The sequence below is a fragment of the Rhipicephalus microplus genome, chromosome X (genome assembly GCF_043290135.1).
Source record: "Rhipicephalus microplus isolate Deutch F79 chromosome X, USDA_Rmic, whole genome shotgun sequence".
NCBI classification, from domain to species: Eukaryota; Metazoa; Arthropoda; class Arachnida; order Ixodida; family Ixodidae; genus Rhipicephalus; species Rhipicephalus microplus.
This window is the reverse complement of record NC_134710.1, coordinates 67,246,506-67,255,143: the sequence shown is the minus strand read 5'-3', so window position 1 is coordinate 67,255,143 and position 8,638 is coordinate 67,246,506. Positions and strand designations below refer to the sequence as shown.

At 47.0% G+C, this 8,638-nt stretch overlaps 1 long non-coding RNA gene across 2 annotated transcripts in view; it reads right to left on the bottom strand.

The window, feature by feature from the left end:
• Positions 1 to 5,211: 5,211 nt before the first annotated feature.
• Positions 5,212 to 8,638, bottom strand: part of LOC142775584 (uncharacterized) — a 179,180-nt gene continuing 175,753 nt past the window's right edge. For both annotated transcript variants that reach the window (XR_012886799.1, XR_012886798.1), the window contains one exon: positions 5,212 to 5,513. This is a non-coding gene — a long non-coding RNA (uncharacterized LOC142775584). The remainder of the gene's footprint in view (positions 5,514 to 8,638) is intronic.

Below are 8,638 nucleotides of genomic sequence, written 5' to 3'. Positions count from 1 at the left end.
GAGTTTGACTCACTCCGTTCCGACAAGCGTCTGCTTTGTGCCCAGTCTGACCACACTTAAAACATTTTACAACCGTAGGGCTCGTAAAGATCGTTCGACAGTTTTTCGCACGATGACCCACTCGGTTGCACAGAAAACATCGCGGAATGCTCTCTGGTGCACGCTTCTTTTCTTCAGGAGCCAATTTCTTCGAATCATCGGGACAATCCTTCTTGACCTTGGCCAAATTAGTTCCACCTTGCGCTTCCAAGAATTGATCAGCCAATTCAAGCATTCCTTCAAGCGACTCAGCCTTCCTCTCTTTCAAGTACAGCGACAGGCTTGGGTGGCAACTACTAAGAAATTGTTCTCTAATTAGGAGCTCTCTAAGTTCATCGTACTCCTGCGCTGTCCCTGAAAGTTCAATCCATCTGTCGAAATAATGGCAAAGTCGGGCGGCATACTGCGTAGCTGTCTCACCGTCAGCTGGCTTTCCTGTCCGAAATCTGTCCCGGAATCCTTCCACAGTGAATCTAAATCGCTTCAACAAAGCAGCTTTCACCTTTGCGTAGTTGGCTGCATCGGTCGGCGTCAGCCTACCGTACACTCTGAGCGCTTCACCACTCAAGCAGGTACTTAAAGCAGTTGCCCATTGATGTTCCGGCCAATTCTGGCTCTTCGCAATCGTCTCAAATCGGTGAAGGTACGCGTCAAGGTCGTCCTTCCTTTCATCAAACGCTACAAGCAGCTTGCTTGGGTTCAAGCGGAAACCATTATCTTCCCGTTCGCTGCTTTCAACTCTAGCTTGGACGGGAGTTTCACTTCGCTGTTGCAAACGCAGCCGCTCGAGTTCCATCTCGTGCTGCCGCTGCCGCTCCCTTTCAGCCATCTCCGCTTCTCTTTCTTCTCTTGCCCTCTCAGCCGCCAGCTTTTCTCTCTCCAGCTCCAACTTCAACTGTTGCTCTCTTTCTTCCTTCGCTCTCTCAGCTGCCAACCTCTCTCGTTCCAACTCAGCTGCTTTTTCTTCTTTAGCTCTCTCTTTTTCTTCTTTTTCCTTCTGGGTGACCGACTTCCGTAGTTCGGCGCCAGAAAGACCCATCTTCTCACCAAGAGCAACTAACTTTTCGAGATCCATCGTGTCTCGCAAATAAAACCTTGCCACGTGCAAAAAGTATCTGCCTCACTCAGTCTATCGGAACACTCCACTGCACTCGTCAACGAGAACACTGAACAACACACAAAATCGTTCCGATAGCACTATCAACACTCGAGGCTCTTTCTCACTACTTTGGACACACTGTGCACCAAAAGGTCCTATGTCGCGGACGCCAGATTGATTGTCACACATGTCCCGTTTATTAGGGAGGCGATCGCCGGGCTAATTCCAAGAGCCGAAGTATCGGCCCCCCGAACCGCACCACGAAAGCGTGGACAATTTAGAAGCGGTCCTTATTGGTGCGCCAGCGGACGCCGGCTGTAGCCCAAAGAACAAGTCAGAGCCGAGAGTTGATAAACAAACAAATTATATTCTCAATAATGGCAGATCGAAAATAATACACAAAAATGCACACTCCACAATAGTTACATACAATACGTCACCAATCAGACAACGTACTACACAGTACAATCAGCCACACTCAAAACAACTGACACAGACAACAATACACACTACAATGCAGTCGCATGCATTGAACAACCAAGACACTTAAGGACTAAAGAGATAGAAAACCTATTCAGTCCAAAGTCCTTGGAACAAAAGTCTGAATGATACTCTTCCGAGAATCACTCACTCAAAGTCCAGCGTTGTTGTCGTTCCGTAGTTCTCGAAGTTTCTCTTCCAGGAAACCTCGCGTCCTCAAATGGCCACTCTCCAAGCTTCAAACTTCTTCGCCGGAAATCCGTCGGCTTCACACACGCAGCTGTTGCCCGCGTCTTCGCTCGATAGCGGTAAACCCACGCTCTTGCCTGTAGCTCGAGCCGTCCCTACGGACCAAAAACTTCGCCGACTACACGGCGGACTCTCTACGCACTCTGGCGCTCACTTCCGTCTCCTCCTGTTCTGTCACTACGGGCAGAACCTTCGCCGACTACACGGCGGAATTCCTACGCGCTCCGGCGCTAACGTTCCGTCTTCTGATTTCTCGTCTCGGCCGCTCGGTTAAATACCTTGCGCGCGACATTCCAGATGTTTCTTGTCGTTTCGTCGGCGCGATGCGCAGCGAAGGCTGGGGAGAGGCACGAGACGGTTCGACTGCCCTCTCCGGAGGATGATTCACTCGGTCTGACCCCGCCTCCTTCGTTCTAGAAAAATCGCGGCCTTGCTGGGCCGCCGATGTGGGGTGAGGAGGATCGTCTGCGAAGCCGTGCTTCTGCGGGGAGAGCGCGCGCCCGGGAGCCCTGGATGTTTGCTTTCTTTTTTTTTCTTTTTACCTCGCGGCGTTTCGGCCGCCCGTTGTCGCAAGGATTTGGCGGCGCGCTCTTGTTTAGCGCTCGTTCTGTGACAGTGGGTAAATACCAAAACTCATCACTGCTCCACTACGGCAATAACTAGGCCTACACTAGGGAACTGGAAAAACAACGGTGGCTGCTAGAAACTATCATCATCATCATCATCATCATCATATACCGGTACGTACCACTCAAAATTGGTAAATTCTAAAACTCATCACTGGTCCACTATAGCAATAGATATGCCTACAGTAGGGAATAGGAAAGACAATGGTGGCTGCTACAAACTATCATCATCATCATAAACCAGTATGTGCCACAAAAAGTTGGTAAATCCCAAAACTCATCATCACTGGTCCACTGTGCTAATAGCTAGGCCTACACTAGGGAACGGGAAAAACAACAGTGGCTGCTAGAAACTATCATCATCATGATCATCATAAACCGTTACATGCCACACAAAGTTGGTAAATCCCAAAACTCATCACGGGTCGACAATGGCAATAGCTAGGCCTACACTAGGGAATGGGAAAGACAACAGTGGCTGCTAGAAACTATCATCATCATCATCATCATCATCATCATCATAAACCGGTATGTGCCACGCAAAGTGGGTAAATACTAAAACTCACCACTGGTCCACTATGGCAATAACTAGGCCTACACTAGGTAACGGGAAAAACAACGGTGGGTGCTAGAAACTATCATCAAAATAAACGAATATGTGTCACACAAAGTTATTAAATCCCAAATTTCATCACTGCTCCACTATGGCAATAGTTAGGCCTACACTAGGGGACGGGGAAGACAACGGTGGCTGCTAGAAACTATCACCATCATCATAAACGGGTACGTGCTACAGAATTCAGGTAAGTTCCAAAACTTACCACTGGTCCACTAATAAGGAAATATGTTTAAACACACGTGGTTTGACCAAAACTCCAAAAACGTTGATTTATATCATATAGACCCACTACTTGAGTTTTAAATTCCGTTATTCCTATACAGAAGTTTCGAAACACTTATCCATCGATTAGGATTAGGCACTGGCTACACCAAGCATTTTTTACACAGAATTGGCCGCCCTGAAACTTCAGAATACGATTGCGGATTTGTAGACTAAGACATATATCACCGCCTTCTAGAATCACCACAATCTGAAACACCAAGACGCCGACTTAGATCATCCCTAATGACTTAAGATCACAGACCCTTCAGTTTAAGAAAGCTTTTGGGCCCGTGGCCAACAACACGTTTACAGAAGTGCGCCGTAAAAGCGTTGAAAGTTTTCCTTGAAGACAGCGGCATTCTTGGCCAATATTAGTGCAATTCAGATTTTTTTTTTGCGTAATAGTGTATATTTATGGGACTATTGACTGTTGTGTCAAGGATGTGACTGTTATGCTGATGATTAAGCGACTGTTCGACTGTACGCAGTGGGTTGTGTTTAATTTGTTAACATCATCGTATATGCACGTATGTGATTGTTGAATACGTTATTTTGAAATATATCTTAAATGTTATGCTAAATTGTATATTTACGTGCTGTGGACTTGTTACGCTTAGAGACTTGGACATTCCGTGAACTTTTTATTAGACACTTTTAAGTGATAAGGAGTAGCGGGCACCCTGTTGGTGCCCCAAGATCTCCTCACACATCAATAAAAAATGCAACAGTTATCCCGACAGGCAACAGGAAATCCAAGGACGACTGCGAGAAGGCCCAGAAGCGACGAACGAAAACGTTCCCGTTGAAAGATGAGAACGCTTGGTTTCAGCGCGAGTTTCTGTCTCTGGACATCCGTGTGTTGTCTGTGGTTTAACTCGAACCTCTCTGCACTGAGAATCAACGTATAGAAACAAGCCTATAGCATAACCTAGTTAAAGCCTAACAACGACCTAGAAGCAACCCAGAAACAGCCATCAACACCCGGCTAAAGCCTAGAATGAATCTAGAAGCAACCAGATATGTCTTCAGAAAAGCCCAGTTTTGCTGTGCGTCTAGAGGATCACAGCGAAACCAGCCCCTAGTGGATCAGCTATGGAGGGTATAGAAGGACTGAGTCGGCATGCCGTATACACACCGTGTGGTAGGTGTCCGCCAGTGCCGACAGTACTGGCACAATTAAGCCGGAAGAACAAAATCCAAAATGTTTGAGCACTGCCAGACACAGCGTATTAGCGAATTGTCGATTATTTCTGTCGTCCACCTTCTTGAGCCCTTTATAGGGCACCGTAATGTGGCGGTGGGAGTCTCGATAATGAGTACTTATCTTTGAAAGTGAGAAGAAGGAAATTCTTCTGGATCAGATGGATTATCGGTGGGCGAGGCAGTGGTCCGGGGAATGAGTGCGCGGGAGGTATCACGCTGCCGGAAGTCCAGATTAGTGAGAAGCTGACTGTGTCTCGTACATCTGCATAAACTCCAAGGTGCACGTGGTGCCCATGAAGTTTGGTCAAATCAGACCAACGAACTTTGATTATGTGGCCTGCGAATTGGTGTGATAGGGCTGGAACCAACTAAGGATTCCGTCAAGGGTTGCAGGCCTTTGGTGGCTTCCTCGGCTTACTGAACGGCCCAGAGTGTGCGGAGGCTGTCCCTGTTTGAGGCTGCAACGCTGTTATTTTGTGTTATGCTTCAATATTCCCATAGGATACGCTCTAAGGAAGGGGTCGGGGACCTTTGAGATGGAGGGCGGAGTGGCAAGAAGCCGGCACAGTGGGGCGCCTGGGGTAGGAACAAACCGGTGGTAGGGCTTTTCACGCAAAGTGAAGTGCCAATAATTTGTGAAACGGAATTAGACATTCCGTTTATTTGCAGCACGCATATCACAATGTTGCAGTCAAACAGGTGGCAAGAGAAAACACCATTTTAAAGTCAAAACTGCCACGTCCTGGCTTTTCGACAGGAAGTGACAAGAGGGGGGCTGTTACTATGTGTCGGGGCAGCGTAATAAATACTGCCACGTGGGCCGCAGGTAGCCGAGGCTGATTCCAGAGTCACAATGTTCCCTTTTGTCAGTCGTGTGTGAATACGGGCATATTATACGAATGTGGGCTGACCTCAGGTAGGACAAGACCTGTAACTGTTGCAGAAAAAAAAAATTTAGAAAGGTGAAAGCAAATGAAGCAGCATACGTTTAACGAACATATTTTAGCAGATACGGTGCTGTGTTAAAGCGCGTTCAGAAAGAGAAAGGATGTGTATCTTGCAGTGGAATATGATAAGGCAACATGATGTACTTATTGCATAGGACTACATCCATTTTGGGTCTAAAGGGAAATTAATTTCAGGTTTGTCCAAGCGACCGGATTGATAGCGATAGCAGAGAAGCAGACAAATAAATTCACGAAGGGAGGTTTAAAGGTTCATCGGCTGCATGAAGTGTAAGTAACATTTATTTAAACCGATGGAACCAACAGTACAAACTTCTCTCGAGTGCTAAATGCTTCAAACAAGTTTTACAATTGGGGTGAGCGGATGATAGCTTGTTCTTCAATCTACAGGTTTGACGGAAGCCTCCATAATGACCATGTTTTCTTTTGCTTCAACGGGTTTCATTGAATCTAAAAAAATCCCTCTCATTAATACAAGTGCTTGGTTATATTTTGCTGGTATGGTTCCTTAAAGGGTAATTTTGGATCACGAAAGCAGCGTGTTATGCTTACTTTTTATGTATTAGTTGGTATAATTGCGAGAACCTATGGGCGTTACAGAGGGGTTGAGCACAATATAAATACAAAGCAAATAGCAGCCGTGAAGCAAAGGAAAAGCATGTTGGCAGGTACATTACTAAGCGTCCAGAAACTGCACGTTTGACTAACGCTACGTCCATGAGCGTAGCCAGGGGGGGGGGGAGATTTTTCTAATTTTGCTTGCGTACATATACACGCACACATGAAAACGCACGCACAAACATACATGAAGTATGGCTGTATCGACCCCCCCCCCCTTCCTTCGTAAAAAAAAAATTCTGGCTACGACCCTGGCTTGGCTCTTTGTGGGTGGTAGCGATAGAGGGTGAAAGTGATTCTAAGTTCCCGCTTTTCTACGGAAGGAAACTAAATACGTAAAATGGTATTAGTGCAGCAGAGAGTGACGGCTACGTTTTTCGAGAGGTGAACATGTGAACAAAAGCAAGCAGGTTCTGAGCTTAATTCCCGATGAAAGACTTGATTTTGAAAAAAAATTTTATGAAGAGAGCGATGAACGCGAAACGGTTATTCTTGTTACCCAATCATTAGGATGAGTGGATATCATTTAAGTGACGCCTGCAGTACAAGCGTAATTCTTGAAGATAAATGAAGCTGAATGGTTTGGGCCGCTCCAACAGTTTCAGTCAACGTTGACTGAGTTGGTTTGCATGCGGCAGAAGCATATTCTAGCTTTGCACGGATTAATGTTTGACGTATCTGTAGTTTGAAATGCGCTGACGCTTGGCGTCAACACAGACAAGAATACAGTTAGCGTTATTGATAATGTATCTTGGACGATGACGATGTGTTCAGGTATCCAAGCGCTTCTCTCTGTGCTCTCCATTTTTTTCGGTGAAACCTTCAAAGTTTTCTGGTGCCTCGGCTCCGCGTCTTACGGCCATGGACGCGGGGCCTTCCGGAGGACCGCCTGGCCAGCAGTCGTCTCGGCCGACCACTGCGAGGAAGAGAGGAACCTCACTCAGTGACAGTCAGTACACTGAGATGTACTCAGACGCCTCGGAGGACGACTCATCCGACGATGATTTCCTTCCTGCCCGGATCAAGAGGGTGAAAAGGAAGATCGTCAACGCAGCTTCGCCCACTTCTGCGAGTACAGCGACTATGAAGTCAAGGCATGAACGCTAGCCACATGTCATCATCTTCGTGCCAGAAGAGTCCTCAGGAAACCTACGACTGCTGAACAGGCAAGCACTATCCACTTTTTTGGAACGTGTGTTGCCTAACGAAATCAAAGAAATCAGAGTAAATATGCGAAAAAATATACTCGCCATAGACGTAGGCCACGTGAATGCGCTTGGATCAATCAAACAAGTGACTGAGCTAGGCGGCATCAAAGCGTGCCCCTTGATACCGATTGACAACGCATCCATAGCCGGTGTGATATACAACATAGACATTGTGATTCCCGACGCTGAATTGCATACACTCATTAAACCAGAAAATGAGGGTACCGTCATCACTCAGGTACACTGCCTTGGGAAGTCACGCTGTGTGAAACTGGTCTTCAAAGGTGACTGCGCACCATCTCATGTCAAAGTCAGACGTTTTCGACATCCATTTCGGCCTTTTGCGCAAAAGCCACTTCAGTGTCGCTAGTGCTTTGAACTAGGTCACGTCAAGGGCGTGTGCCCAAACTTGCTATGGTGCCCCCGGTGCACAGAGCCTCATTCGGAAGATGCGTGTCAATCCACATTTCTTAGTAGACGAAGAAAGTGCTTAACAGTGCAAACGACAGGGGGGGGGGGGGGAATAGAAGAGACGAGAACAGAGCGCTGATTCATATCCTCTTCTATCCCCTCTTGTCGTTTGCGCTGTTAAGCACTTTCTTCGTCTACCATGCAGCACCAACCAGTCCAATGAAGCACCTTGTTAAAGCACATTTCTTAAATGCGGTAACTGTAATGGCTCACACAATGCCTCATCGAAAGACTGCCCTTGAATTAAGAAGGAGCGCGCAGTGCTTAAGCAAATGGTCAGAGACAATTCGACCCACAGAGATGCTGCTGAAACCGTCCGGCGTCGACAGCGGCGTCGACGCCATCGTTCGACCTCAAAGACTGCGCAAGGTCGAAACGACAGCGCCACCTCTACTGCTGCATCACTAAGTCAAGCCGCAACAGGACCGACAAACTCAAAGAAGACTGCGGAGAGGGATATTTCTACAGAGGAATAGCCTATTCTTCCAAGTCGTCCGCTAACCATAGAACTTCAGAAGACCACGCCAACTCAGGGGTCGTCACCAACCACTGATTACACACATAAGAAAAATGGCAAAGTCATAACTATGCTTCGTTCTCTCATGGATGCCGTTCAAGAGATCTTGTTGGACATGGGAACGATGTCTGCTCGAAGCGCTCTCATAGTACTGGACACCTTAAGCCCAGTACTTGAATCGCTCGAGTAGAAATAGGGCTAACGATCATCATGATTTCTGGGAAGTCAAGGAAGCACCCATCATTCGGTGGAACGCCAGTGGACTAATAGCACGTCTTTT